The sequence below is a fragment of the Balaenoptera physalus genome (genome assembly GCF_965194825.1).
Source record: "Balaenoptera physalus genome assembly, chromosome: 18".
In the NCBI taxonomy this organism is placed as follows: domain Eukaryota; kingdom Metazoa; phylum Chordata; class Mammalia; order Artiodactyla; family Balaenopteridae; genus Balaenoptera; species Balaenoptera physalus.
Genome location: NC_138899.1, coordinates 8,903,545 through 8,925,717, shown reverse-complemented (window position 1 = coordinate 8,925,717; position 22,173 = coordinate 8,903,545). Strand labels below are relative to the sequence as shown.

The window sequence follows — 22,173 nt, the reverse complement described above, 5'->3', positions numbered from 1 at the left end:
TGCCACGTAAAGCAATATCTTAGCACACACCCAAAAAGGGGTGCGCCGTGTGTAAAAACCTGCCGTGATGGGGGATCAGGGTCGTGCCTTTTGTCAGCTTGTGGCCACTTTAAAGCCATGGAACATCGTGTTCTTCATATCAAATTTACTAACTACATATGGATACAATTCCAAGAAGACCTTGTTAGGAACATTCTACAGATCTGAAAACTAACCTATCAAATAATTAAACTACTTGCCCCCAAATGTACACTGCTTGCACTACTTCAGGGCAGATAAGCCCATGCATTTTAGCCTAGATGGAAGTATCTTGATTCAAAATGTTTAATGCCATGGAGGAGATGCAGCAGGTTAAAAAGGAATGATCGGGCTTGTCCACATCCTCTAAAAACGAGTGACATAATTTTAAGAAAAAAATGGTGTTCCATGCAGTGCTAGTTACTTAGTAAACTTATAACCTCAAGAGGTAGTACAAGATGAAAATGTAAGTACTCACTTCAAGTTTGCATAAATCATAGGTAATATCTCCACAGTAAGCTGAGAAAAATTGGAGATGGTAAGAGTGCAATTATCTTTGGAAGTCAATGTCAAGGAGGAAAATGACCACTCCCCATAGCTAATCATTCACACCTGTCTCAGAAATTTCCTTAGATGGACTTTGCTCTCCCTTGAAATACTATTCTTCATGTTCTACCTTAGCCAAGCCAGTTCCCATGGCACACTCCACTCTAAACGTTGCAAAGTACACACACACACACACGCACACGCACACACACACACACACGCACAACTGCATCAGCAGCAGACACATTCATTCTGTTAGTGCACAGAGCCTGTCTGTTGAAGAAGTGATGCGTAAAATAGGCCATGAACACCCGGATGTCTCTGCACCTAGGGCATAAACTGCAAAGCAAAGAAGTTAGCAGTTTGCTGTTTCATTTGAAGGTAATTCTACAATATCTCCTAGTCAAGTTATATCATTGTCTGATTTGTAGAATTTATAATGGAAAAAAAGGAGGGTGGGTTAAGGTCCCCACATCAAAATTATGTAACAGATAATATCTCAGTGTCTTAATAAATTAAGGAGTAAATTATAAAACACTGCATTATTAACTGATATGCTCTTTTCAGGGCATCCCATTTCAAGACAGACAGTCAAATCAGAGCAGTCCCAAAGTAAAAAGAAACGTTCCCGTCAACAGCATGTCAAATGCCCAGCACTCTCATCCTGCAATTATCTGCGGCCCAGGAGGAGCATTAGCTTAAACATGATAGAATTTTTTAAATTTCTCAAATAACAGTCCAAGTGTAAGTGTCCAGGGCTGATACAGCAATATCATAGTATCAGGAACTCAGGCTCCATCAGGCTTCTTTGTCTCTTGAATTCACGTCCTCTTCTGCACTCCCAAGGCCGCTGTCTTAGTTCAAGACTCCATCTTCTCTTATTTGGACTATTGTCATGGCCTTCTTTCTGGTGTCATTGCTTCTGGCAGCTCCCTCACTACTTCTAGAAGATTCTAAATTCATTACCACCAGAGTCAAGGCCCTTCAAATTATGGCCTGCGTTTACCCTTCCATCTCCATTTCCAGCCACTCTATCACCATTTTCCAAACACTTCACAAACTTTTGTTCCTTCATGATTTTTGCTGGACTGGAACTTCCTTTCTCACCTCTGTTCTTTCCTTTTTCTGCCTCATCATTCTTCAAGGCCCAACATGAACGTCACCTCATTTGCTGAGTGTTAGCTCCTCTGTGAGCTCTTCTGACTTCTGTCCACCGAACTGAGTTCAATAAATATTTAATGAGCATAAAGAAAGGTAAGGACTAAATACACTGAGATAAATAAGAGTGCTTCTGCCCAAAGTGGTTAAATTATTAGCAGATGAAATGGGAACTTTACTCATTAAAATAAAACATTATCAACAGGATAATTGCAATATGAACAGAGTGATATGGGGGCACTTAATCTTGCCTGCAGACAAAAGCAACGGTTCCACCTCTATGTACAATCCTACGTTCTTAACTTAGTATTGCATGTTCAATAAATATGCTTGTATCTCTCTTCCTTTTGCCAAATTATGAGTTTGTGGAGCACAGAAACCGTGTAACTTTGGGGGCCCAGGACAAGCCACCCCAAAATATGCCTCAATGGCGTATTGATTATTTTGAATTAAAGTTACTTAAGAAACAGCCAATGCAAGAGGGACACTTTTGACCCTCCTGTCTCCCTGAAAGCAGGAAATAAATCTCCCATGTGAAAGGTATCCTCCCTTGTCTCCAGAGATAGGGAGTTTGGGCCTGAGAAGCCTGTATTATCAAACGTTGTTACTTCTTTACTAATATACTACCCAAACTTTGCTTAAACTCCTTATTAATTAAGCACCCAAACCTAAATTTCTTTGTCTTGTCAATTCCTCTCAAATTGATTGTTTCTTTGTCTAAAAAATATAAAAGTTGCCTGCATTAGCCACTCCTTAGGTCCCATTTCTAAGAGTCCAGGCTAACCAGTTAAATTTGTTTCTTTTTCCCCTGCTAACCTGTCAGTGTCAATCTGAGCCACAAGAACTCAAGAGGGGTAAATGGGGAAATTTCCGCCTCCCCAGTGCTACCCACACCACTATTTCATTCACTGCCAAAACAAATAGGGAGGATTTCATTTTGACACTTATTTGTGAAGTCCGTACAAATACAGGAAAAAGAATTCAAACTTTAAATAACTATATTGCCATACAAAAATTTTAAAAACTGATTAAAATAATACTGAGTTATCTTTAGCCATATTATGAAGGATAAAAAAATTACATGTCAATTAAATCCAAGTGGAAAAGTTACTTTTTTGAGGTATCGAAAAAGAAAAAGATTTACGTTCCATAGAAAAAAATTAATTGAAAATAATGAGCCTGTTAAGAAAACTAAACCATTAAAGCATGTGCTTTTTATTCTACTACAGATTGAGCTAACTTTATTATCACATGAAATACACTAAAAATTGGTTATTTTAAGATATACGCACGTGAAAGAAAAACATTGACATATCACAGATACTGAGATGTAATTCTGCACCAAGCTCTTCTAATCATCTGTAAAAATTAATGTACTCCAAAGCTCAAATTAAATAGTTGATTCGACTTCACATTGACATCAGTTGATTGTGACCTTCGGTTACTGTGGTTGCTAATTTATTTATAGAGAAAACACACTCATTAATCTATTTGAAAAAAAGCCCACTCATTTAGGATGGCACTAATTTCCTCATTTTGCAAGAAAAAGAAAGTGAACCTGGGAGAGGTTTAGCAGTTTTCTGCATTTCACATGGTAGATCAGCTGGGAAATCAGAGATAGGACTCCAGCCTATTCAATGAGATAATAAATATTCAAAGCGCTTTGTAAACTGTAAAGAGCTATAAAAATGGATGTTCTGTTACAAGCTGGATTAGAACACTACGTGTTCAAAGACGCTTCAACTAAATTCTGTTGCAAAAGACTCCTTTTCCCATGGCATGCGACTGCCATTAAGATGAATGTTTACTGTTATTCCAAAAGGGAAAACAAAAGGCATCTCCTCAAACTGAAGAAAATATGTAATATTTTATTTTTTTAAATATGACGTCACTATCAACCGTTGATGACGGCTGCTGGGAGTTCTCTGTCTTGTTGCCATTTTGAAGGGTTTGAATGACTTCCTCTCTATCCATCCCCACAAATTTATAGCCGAGATTCTTTACCCTCATATTTACCATTCAACGGGGAAATATCTGAATTTTTCATAGGATCTTTTCTTGAAGAAAGGTCTTAACCGTGATTTAACTGCATTTGAATATCTTAGCCCCAAAACACACTTTCAACTTTCTTGTCTCTACCCGAGAGAGAGGCAGAGCCAAACCATTTTAGATCATTTGGATACCCTAGTTCATGGCAGTGGATCTGATGGAAACTGTTATTGTTACCTTTTTATTAGAGAGAAGACGCTGTGTTACAGGATTTTTCTCTAAGCTTTTTAAATTAGTTGCCAACAGCACAAACGTGCACATCCATATTAATGTGATAGCACTGATTTCCTTAGTAAACATTCGAAGGATCAAGAGCGGTTGTGCTGTAAAACGTATCAGGGGGCCACGCTTGAGGCTACGAGCCATCAGGGATGCTTTACCCTGACACTACTTTCATGTCAATTTGTTCTTATGGTTTCAAAGTTTTTATAACAGGCCATAACCTCATGGTGGACTCAATTCAACATTAGGAAGTTGCTAGCATGTTCACAGTAACTCCTACCAAAGTATTCTTCCGTAGGCTACACTGGTTCACGCAGTTTCAGATTCCAGCCTCACCACTTTAGTTCTTCACTGTTTCATGCTTAAGAATGTTTCCTGTTTACTACTGCTGAGGGGGGGAAAAAAAAAAGAATTGTGGCAACCAAAGAACTTCTCAATGGACATTTTTATATAGTGCCATTTAAGCCTAACAATATTTCACTTACAGAGTATAAACAGATCTATTGGAGGTTAGACTATAAAATGGCAGAGAAAAGCCCTTGATAACAAAATCTAAGCTTGTTTTCAACAAAAGGCACCCACCTCCCTCACTGGAACCATCCACAGCAGCAAGCTGACGGGGGTCAGAAACCACAGTCTCCCCAAACTTCCCCGTTCAGTTCCTCTGCAGGTGGTCATCAGCCCGCAGCAGAGCGCTAAATCTACTGTCTGTAGGAGGAACCCCAGAAGGGACCGGAAACCCCATGCATATACAGGTGAGTCACAAGTCCTTTGCCTAGTCACAAAATCTATGAGACCTAAGCTCTTAAGTCCGACCTGTTTTCCTAACTGGGATCCAGAGCCAGCTCAGTCCCAAGTAAAAGTTTTCCTTTAAAAATTCACTAAATTCAACAGTCTTGCTCTTTTCTCTTCATTCCACACTCAGGATTCTTCTCACCACGAGGTGCCTCCATTCTGGGAATGCGCTTTTCCATGATCGAGTCATTAGGCAGGACTGCCCCTCCGACTTCATCATCCTTTTAGTCACGTGGGTCAGACAGTAACCAAGGAGAAACAAAGTTCTTAAGTTCTGTTGAGTCATGACCAATTTGAAAATCTCGAAGTCTGAGTCCTCCAACCAAGAAAATTCAGACATACACTCAAGTATACATGACATTTTAACACTTTATGGATCCCCAGAGAACCACGCATGGACCCTGGATTGAGGAATCTCTGGAAATAGAGAGATCTAAGTAGATCTGAAGACAGAACCCCCAGATTCAACTTCCAGTTTTGTTCCTTATTCACTGTAAGACTTTAAGCAAGTCAATTAAAATTCTTTGAGCTGCTGTTTGCTCATTCACAAAATGATGATAATTCCTGCCATAGCTACCTCTCTGGGTTCTATCAATAAAAACTGCTACGTATGTCAAAATTTTGTACTTATATATCCCTACGTAGGTTAAAGTATGTCTTTTAATTAGAAACCTTGGAGTTATCTTTGAGTCTTTGTTTTTGTTTGTTTCCTAACATCTATTAGATGTTCCTTCAATGCATCTCTCATCAGCTCACTCACCTTGTTCAGGTCCTTAGGCCTGAACCCCAATCTCTGCTTCCCAGCTGTTATACATATGCATTGTTACATATGAAGAAATAAACATAAATATACATATATAACGTCTATATCTATGGTTGTATATGTAAACATACAAAATTTCATATGTGAATGTAATGTACATTCATTTATCTTTCTGCCTTTGCTATGTTGCTATGAGATAATCATGTTTCCAAAAAGAATGCCTTGTTTCATCTAAATGATGTTCTCTCTAATCACTTCTGCTGGCACAAAGTAAGCCAAGATAGAAAATTTAGAGGAGAGAAAGAGAGAATTCGCTGATGGGGGGGTGGAGAGAAAAGGGCATGAATAGCCAACGAAGAGGCTTTCGTTAAGAAAATTTCTTCTAGGGCTTCCCTGGTGGTGCAGTGGTTGAGAATCTGCCTGCCAATGCAGGGGACATGGGTTCGAGCCCTGGTCTGGGCTCCACATGCCGCAGAACAACTGGGCCCGTGAGCCACAATTACTGAGCCTGCGCGTCTGGAGCCTGTGCTCCGCAACAAGAAAGGCCGCGATAGTGAGAGGCCCGCGCACCGCGATGAAGAGTGGCCCCCACTTGCCACAACTAGAGAAAGCCCTCGCACAGAAACGAAGACCCAACACAGCCATAAATTAATTAATTAATTAATTTAAAAAAAAAAAAAAAGAAAGTTTCTTCTCATCCAATAGAACAAAGATTTTGAAACAGATATTAGGAAGACGTTAAATAGAACAGTATAGCATCCTGTTGCCTTACAGGGCTTCATAGACTCTGGCAAGAGCTGACTCGTATCAACCTTCTCTCTCCTGGTACCCTGGGAAGCGCTGGGACCCCCAGCTTAAAGACCATTTCTGAAAGACTGTACAACATTCAAGAGTAAAACATGAGTGATTAAAAAACATAAAGGTACATGATATCAGTACACGTCATGCTGGTGTTCCAGATTATAATATTTCTGAAAATAATTATATTTCTAAATATCACACGTTCCTTGATTAATAATCTAAGTATCAACAATACAGAATCACATGAAAATGATGAGGCATGGCATCCAGGACATAATTAAGTCTGTGATCCACGTGTGGATTTGGTGAACATTTTGGTTCATCAGTGATGCCAGTAATAATAAGCCTCACACGTGGCTGTCTGCCCTCCACTGCAGGATTCTGCTTTTTATAAATTCTATCCTCCTTCTGCCCAGGCAACACAGCACTGACCAAAACACTGAAAACACTCCTCCCTGCCAAGAAGCCAGCAGTTACTTCTATATCCTGTCTTCCTCCCTACAATAAAGTGTTCATAAAAACGTCCTGGCTTGTTCTTTCTCCAAACTTCACAAAGTGATTTAAAATATAAAATAATCTCAAACAGATAATATCTTAAAGCAGAAAAACACATATTTGTTGGAAAACAGACTGCAAAAATTCTCTTCTGAACTAGCACAGTATATCATTTTTTAGTACAGATCTTTACAACAAATTTGCTTACAACTACTAGATTGAATAAGACTTATTCAGCTACAATTTCCTTACATACTGTTGTGTGACAATCACTGTGAAATGAACCACTTTATAATTCAGCTAGTTTTAAAACTCACGGTCATAAGCAGGAAGAATCCAGAGTTGAGGAAAAAACACAATGAAAGGAAGTAACCAAAAGGGTCTGTATTGTATACATTAACAATTGCTATGTAACAAATCACCCCAAAACTTATCAACTTGAAACAGCAGTAAGCATTTACCATCTCACGCAGTTTCTGTGGGTCAAGAGTTACCTGGGAGCATCTTAGCGGGGTGGTTCTAGCTTGGGGTCTCTCATGGTGTTGCCATCCAGGTGCTGGCCTGGGCTCAGTCATCGGGAGGCTGACTCGTTGATGCATCCACTCTCAGATGGGCCACTCTCACGGTTGGCCAGTTGGTTCTGGGTGTCGGCAGGAAGCCTCAGTTCCTGGCCACGTGGGAGCTCCACAGAGCTGCGTTAGTTGCCCTCACATCATAGTGGCTGGCTTTCCCCAGAGCCAAGTGATCCAAGAGAGAGCCAGCAGGAGGCCACTATCTTTTATGATCTAGTCTCAGGTCATACTGCGTCGTTTCTGCAGTAGTGTACTCATTACCCAGGTCAGCCCTATTCACCGAGGGAGGAAACCACAAGAGGGCATGAACGCAGGAGGCAAGGCTCACCAGGGCCATCTTGGAGGTTGGCTACCACAGACCCACACATAACTTTCAACCACCGAAATATTCAGAGCGTGGGGTGGGGTGAGGGTAGAGGGCATGGAAGGGTTCCTTGGATCCAGAGAGACCTAGTTTCAAGAACTAAGTCTACCAATTACGAAGCGTGTAAATGGGGAACAGGCTCTGATTTCTCTGAACACCAATCTTCCGCCACTGTCTTCAGTGGCAGACGCAGTGACGGTCACCACTCCACACCTGCTGCCTTACACTTCCCATCCTCCTACAGGGCGCTGAGACCATGGGACCAGCTCCGGCCAATGGGCGATGAGGGCAAGTAATGTGTGAAACCCCCATGCGTGTGTTTTCTGTTGCTTTTTCCCTGCCACAGCCACGAGGCAGCCCCTCGACCTGGGCAGTGCAACTGCAGGGTGACGGCGCTTCCCCTGGCCTCAACTGCCAAGTAGCTGCAAGGAGGAGTCGCCCCGGAAAGTCACCTGGCACCATAGTCAATGTGGTGTGAGCAAAAAATAAACCTTTACATTATTAGGCCACTGATATTTGGGGTCTGTCTGATACCACAGTATAATCTAGCCGAATCTAATTCGCATACCTAAAAGAATGAAATTGATTTTGAGGATTAAATGAGAGAACACATGTTCAGCTCCTAACACACTATCTAACACATGACAGGTGTTTTAAACCACCTTCTCAACTCTGAGCCTGTTTCCTCATTAGCAAAAAAAAAACCCATACATATGTGTGTGTGTGTGTGTGTGTATACACCTCATAGAATAGCTTTCAAAATTAAAAGAAATAAAATACACGAAAATTTTACCACATACAAATGAGGTAATAAACATAGTTTTTCCCCTTTTTGCCTCTGAATTCTGATCAGAGGTGATTCAGAAGATCTTTTTTCTCTCGTCGGAACTCCTCTTCCTCTGCATTCAAAGCTTCAGAGTCCCTGGGAAGCTAACATACTGAGTTTACTTGATAGTTCCAGCAAAAATACCCTGTTCTACTGAAGACGTAAAACGCAGGACAGAAATGATAATAGTTTAAAAGATTTACCAGTCCTGACAAGAATGCAATGACTCCATTTCAGAATTACTTTACATTAGCCATTGTTTCCTTACATGTAAAGAAAATACTGTTCACTTGCTTTTTAATGCTGATATTAAAGGCCCACAAATGCCACCTTTCAGGGTTTTTGTCCCCACAAAAGAACTATGTAAGAAGTGACTTGACGGGAATAAAGACACAGACCTACTAGAGAATGGACTTGAGGATATGGGGAGGGGGTGGGGTGACATGTGACAGGGTAAGAGAGTGTCATGGACATATATACACTACCAAATGTAAAATAGATAGCTAGTGGGAAGCAACCACATAGCACAGGGAGATCAGCTCGGTGCTTTGTGACCACCTAGAGGGGTGGGATGGGGAGGGTGGGAGGGAGGGAGATGCAAGAGGGAAGAGATATGGGAACATATTGTATGTGTATAACTGATTCACTTTGTTATAAAGCAGAAGCTAACACACCATTGTAAGGCAATTATACTTCAATAAAGATGTTTAAAAAAAAAAAAAGAAGTGACTTGACCTGTCTCATCTCTAAACTCAGTAACAGAAAAAGCTAAAGTATAATTGGATCCTCCAGACCTAAATGAATAGGAGGAAGAGCCAATAAGGAGAATTCTTTTCTTTAAGAGAATCCAGCCATTTGTGTGACAACAGTCATCGCACCGTTTCACAGGACTTGTTCCAGAGAGATTTCATCAAGGATGTACTTGAGCTCTCAATCAACAGACTAGTCAACTCATCTGACTCCTCACTGACAAACTAACCACACGTGTCTCTGCCACCTAAGCCATGGGACCACTGGCCCATCTGTCACACAGCCTGACCCTGGAGCGCTGGTGTCAGTGGAATGTGGCTTTTCAGCCACATGGAGGCTCTGGACACCTCGGTGTTCTCCTGTCACTGTCCTTCACGGAAAGGCCCCGGGGGGTGGCCACCGGGCGCCACAGCACAGAGAAAGGAGCACGGCATGTACCCTGCTGCACGCCCTCCCCTCCGCAGAAGCCAGAACAGAAACTGCCCAGACGCATTCTGCTTTCTCGCGCTGTCGTCAGAGACGCAGGGACGTGAGAGACGCACTGTTGAGAATGCAGGTGCAGCGTCTCAAACTAAGCGCCATCTGACAGGCCAGCTCTGCTCTTCTGTGTGTTCCCTGTGCTGCGGAATCAATGTGTGAGTGGTGCTGAGTCATGGTGACACAGTATCTCGCTGCAGACGTTATCAGACAGGATGTCACAAGGTCACACTGTCTTCCTACTCTGTGGCCAGGTGGCTCTTTACCTGTTCGAGGTTAAGCTTTGCCACCTTGGAGTCTGGGTGTCTGAGAACCTCACTTAGGACCTCCTCAACGGGTGTGCTTCCCTTAATGCACCCATGTGAACCTATACTTACAATCAAATAGCATTAGGTGTCAGCAAAGTAAAAAAAATTACCCAGAAAAATAAAGAATTCATATGTAATAATACTTAAAGAGCACATTATTGTTCTGTATTTAAAGTAATACACTTCTTGGAACACGGAAGCTTTCCTATTACCATCACTGCTTGCTGCTTCTTGGTCTCAGGATTTATGTCTTCAGCTTTGAGGCACAAAACTACAACTATGAATTCAAAGTTCATGATTTGGTCTGTCTCAGACTTCCCTAGCAGAATTCTTTAACTGTAAAATGAACAATTCTATTGACACATCAAAAATTAAAAGGATTAGAGACAATTACATTTAAAGTAAATGGTAACAATTACAAGACAAAGACATTATTAAATACAAAGAGTAATTTTAATGAGATCATTATGTTATCAGATACTGGATTATTTTTTTTTAACGAAAGCAGGTGAAGAATGAATTTTCCACTATGCATCCAGGGTTATTCCTGTAATACCCAATAGATTTATCAAAATAATAAGAAAGTACAGATACACAAATGTGCCCCATCTTATACGTTTTTTGTTTCTTGTTCAAATGTAACAAGAATTTTTTGAGCATTGTTTGATGCGTTGTGGGTACCAAACAGAAGTGTTAGGAGAGGGGCCCTGCCTCTAATGACCTTAAGGCCTTGGGGAGATCACACACACACACACACACGCGCGACTTAACCTTATCTTTTATACTCAAAACTTCTGCCCCTATACCAAAAACACAAAAACAAAAAACAAAACCAGCCAGAAAAAGTGTTCAAATCCTAGTAATTCTTAGCAATGTTTCCAGCCCAAGATCTCTAAGCTCCTGCTACAACTGCTCTATTCCCATGTGATCGCGTTATCGCCCATCAACTATTGCAACGACAACTGGCCACCTGTCTTTCTATATTTCAGGTATATTCCTGAGACACAAACAGTTCGGTCTCACTGACTTAAAACTTTGGGTGATTCCCCGTTGACTAGACAATAAAATCAAAACTTATAACCGGATATAAAACACTCTTCACGGGCTCATCTTGCCTGTCCTTAAACCTAATCGCCAGCTCCCCGGCGTCTACTGCTTCCAGAGCGCTCCCTCCCTGCATCTTCTTACAGTCAACCAGTTCTGCCAGCTTCTTTCATAGGCTGGGATATTGGAGTGTTTTTCATTCTCTCTCTCTCTCCCTAAAATGGCCTTAAGTCTCTTCTCCAGCAAACTTTCATCCATCCTTGAAAACCCAGTTTCAATGCAAACTATTTGGTGAAGCTCCACCAAGCTACTTTTCGTGGATCTAGAAGCAATTCGTTCATTGTTATAACACTTGTCACACTGCATTATAATATCAATATTACCCCTCTCTTTCCAGAGCTATACTGTGAGCGCGACGTGGGCAGCCATTCTGTCTTATTTTTGTTATCCCCGGCACCAAACACAATTCTTGGCACATTTCAGAAGATGCTTAGTAATGTTAAAAAGAATGAACGAACGAATGAATATCAAAGTAAGTGCTTTAAAAGTTTACAGAAGGGACAATTCAATATGTTCTGGGGTGAACAGGAAATGTTACATTAAAATATATGTAAATAAAATGTTTGTACATAACGTTTTAAATACACTTGAGTAAGGAATTATTCAGAAGCATGAATAATCATACTTTAACCCTTTGTAACTTCAGACTTTATTAAAATAGGATACACTTATACTATCACACATGCTCTTTTTTTTTTTTTTGGCCTCACCTCGCGGCATGCGGAACTTCCCCAAACACGGGTTGAACCCGTGCCCCCTGCGACGGAACTGTGAAGCCTTAACCACTGGACCGCCAGGGAAGCCCGTATCACACTTGCTCTTTAATATGCCGTATGTATCAAGTTGGAAGAAACTTAGGTTCAGAATTAATTTAAATTCTTGGGATTAGAGAAACAGACATTCTTCTATCTGCATCATCATTGTCTAATTTTACTTATTAGTATCAACCTGTAACAATTATATTTATAATATTTCAACAAATGAAGCCATCTTAATGCTATTATCTAGATTTTCACTTATATAAGCAGTATTTCCCTCCACTTCATTTGGAAATACTACCATTTTACTCCAGGATAAAACCTGCCTAGCATCTAATCCAAAATATTCTTACATAGCATATAGGTAGGATTGCCCAATTTAGGGGAAAAAAATAAAAATAAGAAACCTACAGGATGCCCAGTTACATTTGAATTTCAGATAAATAATGATTTTTTTTCTTAGTTTAAATCTGTCCCAATTTGAGGCATACTTATAATATTTATTTATTTACTTATTTATCTGAAATTCACATTTAAACAGGTGTCCTTTACTTTATTTGACAACTCTACACGTAGCAGACAAGAAGACTAGCAATAAATTGATGCTGGGAGGGCCTTAGATGACCAAAGAGTACCATCTTAAAGACTAGCTTTCCTGGTAACCCAGAGGAAACCAAAGGACCTCAACCATCTCCTAGGCTATATGTATGGCCTTAAAGAGACCCATCCTCACCCATGTGCTATGAGCATTAGGGCTCTCAACAGGAAAGTCAGTTTGGTGAAGGCACAATCCAAGACTATGTCTGAGGGTAGTTTTTTTTTTTTTTATAAAGGAGAGAAAAGATGATGTTCTTTACAGAACTAACCCCGGAATTTTGTCCTGCTACTGTCTTAAAAGATCTTATTTTACAACTATTGTAATCTGCCCAGTAATACTAATGATATACAAAACGCCAACAAGTATATGAAAAGGTGCTCAACCTCACTAACCATCAAAATGCAAATCAAAACCACAATGAAATACCACCTCACACCTGTTAGGATGGCAATTATAAAAAAACAAAAGATAACAAATGTTGGTGAGAATATGGAGAAAAGGGAACCCCAGTAACACAGTTGGCGGGGATGTAAATTGGTATGACCATTATGGAAAACAGTATGGAGATTCCTCAATGAATTAAAAATAGAACTACCATATGATCCAACAATCCTACTTCTGGGTATTTATCCAAAGGAATTAAAATCAATATTTCGAAGAAATATCTGTACTCCCATGTTTATTGCAGCATTATTCACAATAGCCAAGATATGGAAACAAACTAAATGTCCAACAATGGATGAACTGATAAAGAAAATATATACAATGGAATATCATTCAGCCTTTAAACAGTAGGAAATCCTGCCATTTGTGACAACATGCATGGACCTGGAAGACATTAGGCTAAATGAAATAAGCCAGACAAAGAAAGATAAATACTGGATGATCATACTTATATGTGGAATCTAAAAAAGTCAAACCCATAGAAGCGGAGAATAGAATGGTGATGGCCAGGGACTGAGGAGAGGTGGAAATAGGGAGGTAAATGTCAAAGTGCACAAAGTTCCAGTTATGCAATATAAATAAGTTCTGGAGACCTACTATACAGCATATGCCTACAGCTAGCAAAACTCTATTATATACTTAAAATTTTCTAAGAAGATAGATTTTATGTTAGGTGTTCCTACCAATGACAATAATAATAATAATAATAGGGACGAGAGGAAACTTTGGGAAGTAATGGATATGTCTGTGGCCTTGATGGTGGTGATAACACCATTAAATATGTTTACATTAAACATGTACAGTTGTATACAACTGTATACAAACTCATCAGTTGTATACATTAAACTCATCAGTTGTATATATTAAATATGTATGGTTCTTTTACATGTCAATCATTCCTCAATAAGTGGTATAAAAAAATTTAAGTTAATGCGCATTTCCTATAACCCAGGGGCTATTATGAGACTTTATATGCATTATTAATATGAACCCTCACAACATCCCTACCACGTATGTGTCATTATCTCTACTTTACAAATAAACTGAGATTAAATAATAACTTTTGCCCTAGGCCGAACAGTGAGGAGAGGTGGGGGTGAGACTCAAATCCAGGTTTGTCTGACTCACAACTAGTTGAGTATTTAATAATGATGCTGTATACTAACTTTTAGTACCTAGATCCTTCTAAGGGATTAAAGGAAATGCAAAAGCACTCAAATGAGTTGATATACAGGTAAGTGGTCTCAGGATAGATAAGTTCCTAAGCAAGAATGCAGGTGTGTATGTATCTATGTGTGGTCACATACAGCTTTCTCTAAAAATTCTTCTCTAAAATCAAAGAGCTTTACAAAACCAAACCCTCGCCATTCCCCTTTCAGTATATTTGAAGTTTCCCAGATGGCATATTACTCTCCTAAGAAGCTAGTACATTTCCAAAAGGGTCTACCTAACGGGTATGGGCAGGTAAATACAAAAATAATCTGTCCATTTCTTCTGTTTCCCCAGGTACAAGAACTTGAAATGACCATATGATACTCCAAGACAGAGCAGGATGTTCATCTGAGTCACACCAAGTAACCTGATCACTGCTAAAGTAAAACTGAAAATGATTGAAGTGATTTTCATGATCAGCCTTCCGGAAGTCATTCAAAAGTGCTGCAGTACTACTTGAAAGAAGATAATTCAAATTTAAATGTCACTCTCTCTTCACTGTTGTTTATCAATAGTTGAGTATTAAATTGGGAAGCTTGATTTATGTTATGTAATTTAACTAGTATATAATTTAAACACTCATAATTAAGTCACTATTTGAATAAATGGAATAAACATAAGATTAAGTTTGGTAGTGAGGTGCTCATCTCCAGAGGAGTTCAATCAGACTGGGAAAACATTTGGTAGAGATTTTATAGAACAATGGCTCTGAACCTTGACTGCCGCACACTGGAATCACCTAAGGCAGCGGTCCCCAACCTTTTTGGCACCGGGGACCAGTTCTGGGGAAGACACTTTTCCCGTGGACCGGGGTGGGGGGTGGCGGGGGGGAGACGGCTCAGGCTGTGATGCAAGTGACGGAGAGCAGCAGATGAGGCTTCGCTCGCTCGCCCCGCTTGCCCGCCGCTCACCTCCCGCTGTGCGGCCCAGCTCCCCGGGGCCTGGGGACCCCTAACCTAAGGAGTTTCTAAAAAGACTGATGCCCAGGTCCCGCCCATGGAGATGCTTATAACACTGGACTGAGGCGAAACTTGAACACTGGGTTTCTGAAGCTCCTCAAGTCATTCAAATAGGTGGCCAAGGTTGACGCCCCCCTGCTACAGAAGGAACTCAGGCACTGGATGGAAGGTTGAGACGGGTGACATATCAGGACCCTTCCAACCCTGACAGTCTAAGTCTGGTAGCATGACCCGTGCTGCAACACAGTACTAGATTAGACCTGAAGTTTCTTTGGATGTGCAAATTCGGAATAAACTGCTTCAGTAATATTGTTTCCTGGGTGTAGTTTCCAAATACAAAGAGGGTGCTACCATTATTTACACCTCCTCCTTATAGTATCCTATCTTCTCTAGATTACACATTGAAGAGATATTAAAAATGAATAATTCAATCAAGTCAATTATTAAGTACCTTCTGAGGATCTACTATCTGCATGACACTCCTATAGGTACTGAACATTAAATAATGAGTTACTGATCTCACTGGCGTCTCACATCTTACTGGAATTTACAATTTAATAGACACAAATGGCTGTAATACAAAAATAAGGTAAGTATGTTTGAAGTTTAAGTGCACGATAGTTCATTTAAGAGATTATGTCCAGTTGTGAAGGAGGGGTAATGCAGGCAGAAGTATTTTCTTATCAGTGCAAAATCCATACCTTATGTATTTTATTGAAGGAGAATAAATATCAAAGTAAAATGTTAAAGCTGTAGGTCAGACTTTAGGTATATCGACAAGCAGGTGTGTCAGACTCTTTCACCTCCCTAGACATTTACTGAAAGGGATTTTGTTATGCAAAACTTTCTGGAGGTTTTTTAAATCAAGGGCTAAAGTGAAATCTTCTAAAGTAACACAGGTCTATTGGTAGTTTATGCAGTTTAAATTCCCAATAACTTGAAACAATTGCATAAAAATAGCCAGCTAGCTAGAGAAACATGCTGATCCCACAGTATAAAGAACACTTGAGATATGAGAGCATGTCAATTAACAGACATTTGCTGAATTCTATTGCAGAAAACTAAACTTCCACACACGAGAGTTTAGACAGGCAGAACAATGTACCACAGCTGTAGTTAAAGGAAGACTTGAACTAAATAAATATAACTACTGGCCAGTCCTTTCAGCTGACCATACCCAGCAGAACTGGAAATGCAGAGAATGCTAGGAAAGGTCACTCACTCTGATAAAAAATAATACCTCTGCTACCACAGTCACACCGCCCAAATGAAATCCACATCCACATGTGGCTTTGGTTAATCTTCACCGCTAGACCCAGGATCAATCTAGAGGCAGACGCTCGGCAGGAGCCAGGAGGAAGCTGTGTTCCGTATCCCTAATTCCAGCACAGGGTACCCAACACAGCTGTGATCAAATCAGAGCCGGCAGACAGTGCAATACAGATAATAAAACGTTTTAGCTAAAGGGATAAGACTTTGGAGTCTACTAATGACTGGAAAGTCAGCTCTTTGACACGAATTATAATTCTTTAATGATAATGATGTAGAAGACTAAGCAAGGCTTTATCAATTTAAAAAAATCAAGTTAAATCTATCACATAAAATCTACCTTCTAAATGAAGCAAATTAAAGACTCGACCTTCAGATGATAAGACTGTTTATATGGGAAGCTATATTTGGAAGTACAAACTGTAGTTTCTATTTTAAGACTGTGTCCTCCAAATTCCAGTAATGAAAAATATTCACCTGAATTCCTTTCCATACAAGATAACCACTTCTTAGTTTAAGAAAACCCAACCTCAACTCAGCAAATAAAGTATCAATAAAAGCCCTCTGCCTTCTTTTTTCAATCCTGCTCCTTAAAAATATCAACCACAGATTAAAAACTATACACATAAAACAAAAACATCGTAACCAAAGGAACAGTGTGCCCTAATGAATCTTCTTTCTCTATTGAGTTCAAACCCTACGGAAAAGAAAAAAACTATTAATTCAGAAGCTGTAGTATCTAGCGTCCATTTTTCACATTGCTTTGCAAATTCTAAGCAATAAGTCAGCTGGTTCTGCTGTCAATAAAAATGCCTGGCTGGCTTATTATTTTATTCAGCATTGGAGTCTGTAAGGACCCTGTTCTAGGTTGTCTTCTCCTTTCCCTCTTTCTCTCCTCTGTCCTTCATTCATTCCTAAGTTTTCAGTTACCGGCCACACACTGATGATGCCAGCATGTCTTTACGTGGCCCAGGCCTCTCTTCTGAGGAGTAGCTACAACTGCCTACAGTCTACAGTGCTCTTAAAGATGTATTTTCCTCCTGCACAGCCTCTTCTGGAAAGAACTCCCATTACTATATAACTCTAAATAAATAAAGTACGTAAATACTAAAGGAAGCACAAAGTAACTTTTAGTGAAACTTCATCGCTCCTGGTATCATATTAAATATTCAATAGGAAACCAGTTAAATAATTAGGCATTGATTGACATTTTGAATCAGGTCGTCTTCACTTGCTAGGTTCTCTAAACTATATTTTCCCAGCACGTTGAAATTTGTGTTGCCCAGTGGTATTCCCAAGAAAAAGAGAAGCCTGTTTTTTGTTGTCACTCCCAAGTAATAAGCAGCCATCACAAGCCCAGTGGCTCCAGGTCTTAGAAACAGCCCCCGTCACCTGAGTCCTGGGGTGGGAAGTGTGCTCAAGGGGTCCAACCTCTCTCCCAACCAAGACGGGATTCTCATCTACAAGCAGAGCGTTTCCTACAAGGCCCCTGAAAGAGGCAAATTCAAGCTAGACTTTAAATATTAGGTTATTTTTACTCCTAAAGAAAATAAATGAATGACAGAGCCTAAAGTAGTCAGGTAGGAACAAAGAAAGGGGCTACAATGTTCACAGATAAAACAAAATTGGCAGGATAAGCTACTTATAGTTTTCAGGGTGTAAGCAGCATGTCCAGTAGCAAAACTAAGACTTAAATACACAATGGTGGGGGGATGGGTAGTGAAATGAAATGAAAGCTCAGGAGCGAAATAAAGAGTTCAAAACTACAAATGAGATTTTTAAATACAAAGAAGTTAAAAAAAAAAGTTGGGCAGTGACTCTTAGCAGAACAATGATAGGAAAGGTTGCTTTAAAATATGTTTCATTCCTTTATAACTAAGGTAAAAAGCCTCAGAGAATGGGAACAACCCATAAAATTTACCTCAAAATTTTTGAGGTAATTATTGTTAGGTATAAGCAATTACGGAAGATAACAATAAAAAACAAACTATACATATTAGAAAAGCATATAAAATATTTTAAAAGACTCATTTTGGTATATACAGATGACTAAGACTCAACTCTGTAAGATACACAGGAAAGGCAGATACTGAAATATTCTATCACAGATATTTGACAATGTTCTTTAGCTCAAGAAAAATATATGAGCTCCAAAACTGTCTGTTTGCAGCCAGTCCCACTCTGGGCAAAATACAAAATGTTCCAGGCTCCTTTAGGCCCTGAAGGCTTGTGAGTAAAGAACTGGTTAGGCCCATTAAGTACAAAAGGAGGCTCAGCAAGAACATGGATTCTACTGGGCCTCTAAACCTATCTTCGTTCAACCTTTACTTGGACACTTTTTAAGAATTCACTTGCGTATCCTATAGTATTAACTATAGGTAAAACTTTAAAATATTATATTAATTAACAAAAAATAATAATTTTAGCATAGGTCACCCACTGGAAAACGTAGGAAAGAAACTAAAATTGTTTCTGAAAAGGAAATGGGGTGGAAGGAACTGATAAATAAATAAATGTCCGTGTGGTGGGTATTTTGTTTGGTGCTTTAGTTATATATTCTCCTTTAGTCACTACAGACACATAAGGGACGTATTCTCCCTCTACTACCAAAAACAAAATAAGCTAACAAACAAAAACAGCTCTGAGGTACAGAGAAATTACAGCTACGATTCCAATCTTTATCTAACTCCAAAGTTCGCACACACACTGCTGTCCTTGTCAGTAAAAAAAAATACATAACAGCAACCAAAATTAGTTTTAAAGTAGACACCTATCTAACAGTAGTTGCCAAAGGAAGCCAGTAAGGACACAGAGACGCCGAGTGGTCTGTAGACAGGGGTCACAGAACTAGCCATCTCAGGCAACAGGGCTGGGGACACCCTGGCCAGCAGAAGCCAGAAGAAGATAAAATCATCGGACTTGGACTTGTACCAGAAGATCCTTCTATAATATGGCGGAGGGCATAAAAACTGAGGTTTTTCTATGCTTCCTATTAAAGGGAAATACCCAGGCAAATCAAAATCCAGGTTTTTAAATGTTTCATTTTTTACCACTATAACAATATCATCAAAAACCTCTGTTAAAGTGGTTATTTGTACTCAGAGCTCTACTCCCCAGTTTAGATTGGAGATATCTAAATTAAGGACATTAAGAAAAATATTATTTTCAAGTAAATCAAACTTATTCTGAACGCATTCATTCAGCAAATGCACAAGGCATCTGGAAGTATGTTTCACACCAGAGAATAAGGAAATAGCAAAGAGATATGCCTATGTTTGATTCATTTGTATATCACATGTACACCTACATAATGTGGAGATATATACACACATATGCATATGCACACACACACACATGCACAGAGAATTCAATGGGCAAAAATTTACTATGTGTTTCTGGATGTTAAATGTGCATATAGATTAAGGCAAAAGAACGCCAGCATGCTAACATGCTGTTAACAATTCCACCTGTTCTTAAAGTTTGGGGGTCCAAATAAACAAGTTAGGAAGGTGAAGTAAAAATCATCTCATAACTGCACTCTTCCCTGGCAATGTAATTAAAAATAAAACATTTTTTGATATCAGAAAACAAGAAATTTAGCTTTGAAGGAAAAATTTATTATATCCCTTAAGATAATAAAACCGAGATCTTCCAAAGTTTTCAAGCCAGGCCTTTTAGAGTCTTAGCCATGTCTCCTGAGATGCAGCTCCCCTTTGGGTATCTCACTAATGACGGCTACAAGAGAGGGAATATTGGCACTGCTCTGAGTTTAATACTCTGGTTCAAGTAAAGGTGAATGGCCCTTCTCTTAATTCTCTAGTGCACAGCCAAGGCAGGGCTGCAATACTTAAATGTAAGGTAATTAAATATTTGGATATCACACAAAGGAAATCAACACAGAATATCATGGAACTGGATAATCTAGCATACAGTTTACCTGTTTTCAGCTTGGAGGTCAGTACATGGATGCCTCCCTACTCAGCATCCAACCTGCCAAAAATGCCTAATTACATCTAGCAACCTAATATCCAAACCCAAGAGAAGTATTACGGAGAGCATGAAGTTTCTTTTCCTATACAGTTAACTCCCACTTTCAGGGTTCAAGTTCACGTCTGAACCTTTCCACATATGATTGGCCCTGAGAATGTCCACCTGCTGTAGGAAAGCCTCTGCCCACTTACAGTGACAGGACTTTACTGGAGAATAGGGTGATTATTTTTTTTAAAAAAGCACAGTAAGATATAACAGGAGGGGTTGTTCTCTTACAACTTTAGATGACATTCATATCAAGGAATGTTTAAGTTTTGCATGAGATATTTAAGAGGTGAACCAGAGTAAATTTAAATATCAATAAAAGTAAAATGAATATCTCACAGTGAATTCTGAGCTTCATGGCATTAACATTAAAGCTAAGCAAACAAATTATATGTAAATATAGTATCATATTGTCAGTATATTAGTGAAATGCCCATGCTTTGAACATAGATAAACATAGGTATGAAGAGTCAGAGCAATATTTTAATCAGAGATAAATATATAAAAATTGCTCATTCCTTATATCTATAAATAGTGTTTTATTTTCACAATGGTATTAATTTCCTTAAAGTGCTTATAAGTTTCATAAGGGTATTAATTTTTTTAAGTGCTTATAGGCTAAACTACAGTAAAAGTAGGCATTATTCATTAGATAACTATACCCAGGGACTTCCCTGGTGGCACAGTGGTTAAGAATCCACCTGCCAACGCAGGGGACACGGGTTTGAGCCCTGGTCCGGGAAGATCCCATATGCCACGGGGCACTAAGCCCGAGCGCCAAAAGTACTGAGCTAGCGCTCTAGAGCCCACGAGCCACAACTACTGAGCCCATGTGCCACAACTACTGAAGCCCGCGCACCTCGAGCCCGGGCTCTGCAACAAGAGAAGCCACTGCAATGAGAAGCCCGCGCACCGCAACGAAGGGTAGCCCCCGCTCACTGCAACTAGAGAAAGCCTGCGTGCAGCAACGAAGACCCAACGCAGCCAAAAATTAAAAATAAATAAATTTAAAAAAAAAAAAGATAAGTATGCCCATTGAGAGCCACGTAAACAAATTTAAAAGTACAAAAAATGCACAAAGACCCCAAGGGTATTGCTAGTCGGTTTTGTGGGAAAATAAACCAATTTCCAGTCATAACCTATTTTACAGTTGTTGTTACCTTCACTGTATTTTTCAACTTAAAAATGTACCCATAGAGTCTGTCATACAGAGTGAAGTAAGTCAGAAAGAGAAAAACAAATACCGTATGCTATCACATATATATAGAATCTAAAAAAAAAAAAAAAAAATGGTTCTGAAGAACCTAGGGGCAGGACAGGAATAAAGACCAGACGTAGAGAATGGACTTGAGGAAACGGGGAGGGGGAAGGGTAAGCTGGAACGAAGTGAGAGAGTGGCATGGACATATATACACTACCAAGTGTAAAACAGATAGCTAGTGGGAAGCAGCCGCATAGCACAGGAAGATCAGCTCGGTGCTTTGTGACCACCTAGAGGGGTGGGATAGGGAGGGTGGGACAGGGAGGGTGGGAGGGAGATGCAAGAGGGAGGAGATGTGGGGATATATGTATATGTATAGCTGATTCACTTTGCTATAAAGCAGAAACTAACACACCATTGTAAAGCAATTACGCTCCAATAAAGATGTT

General features: G+C 39.6%; 1 protein-coding gene across 3 annotated transcripts in view; it reads right to left on the bottom strand.

The window, feature by feature from the left end:
• Positions 1 to 22,173, bottom strand: part of FGF14 (fibroblast growth factor 14) — a 626,727-nt gene that overhangs the window by 578,044 nt on the left and 26,510 nt on the right. The gene's annotated exons all lie outside the window — the stretch shown is intronic.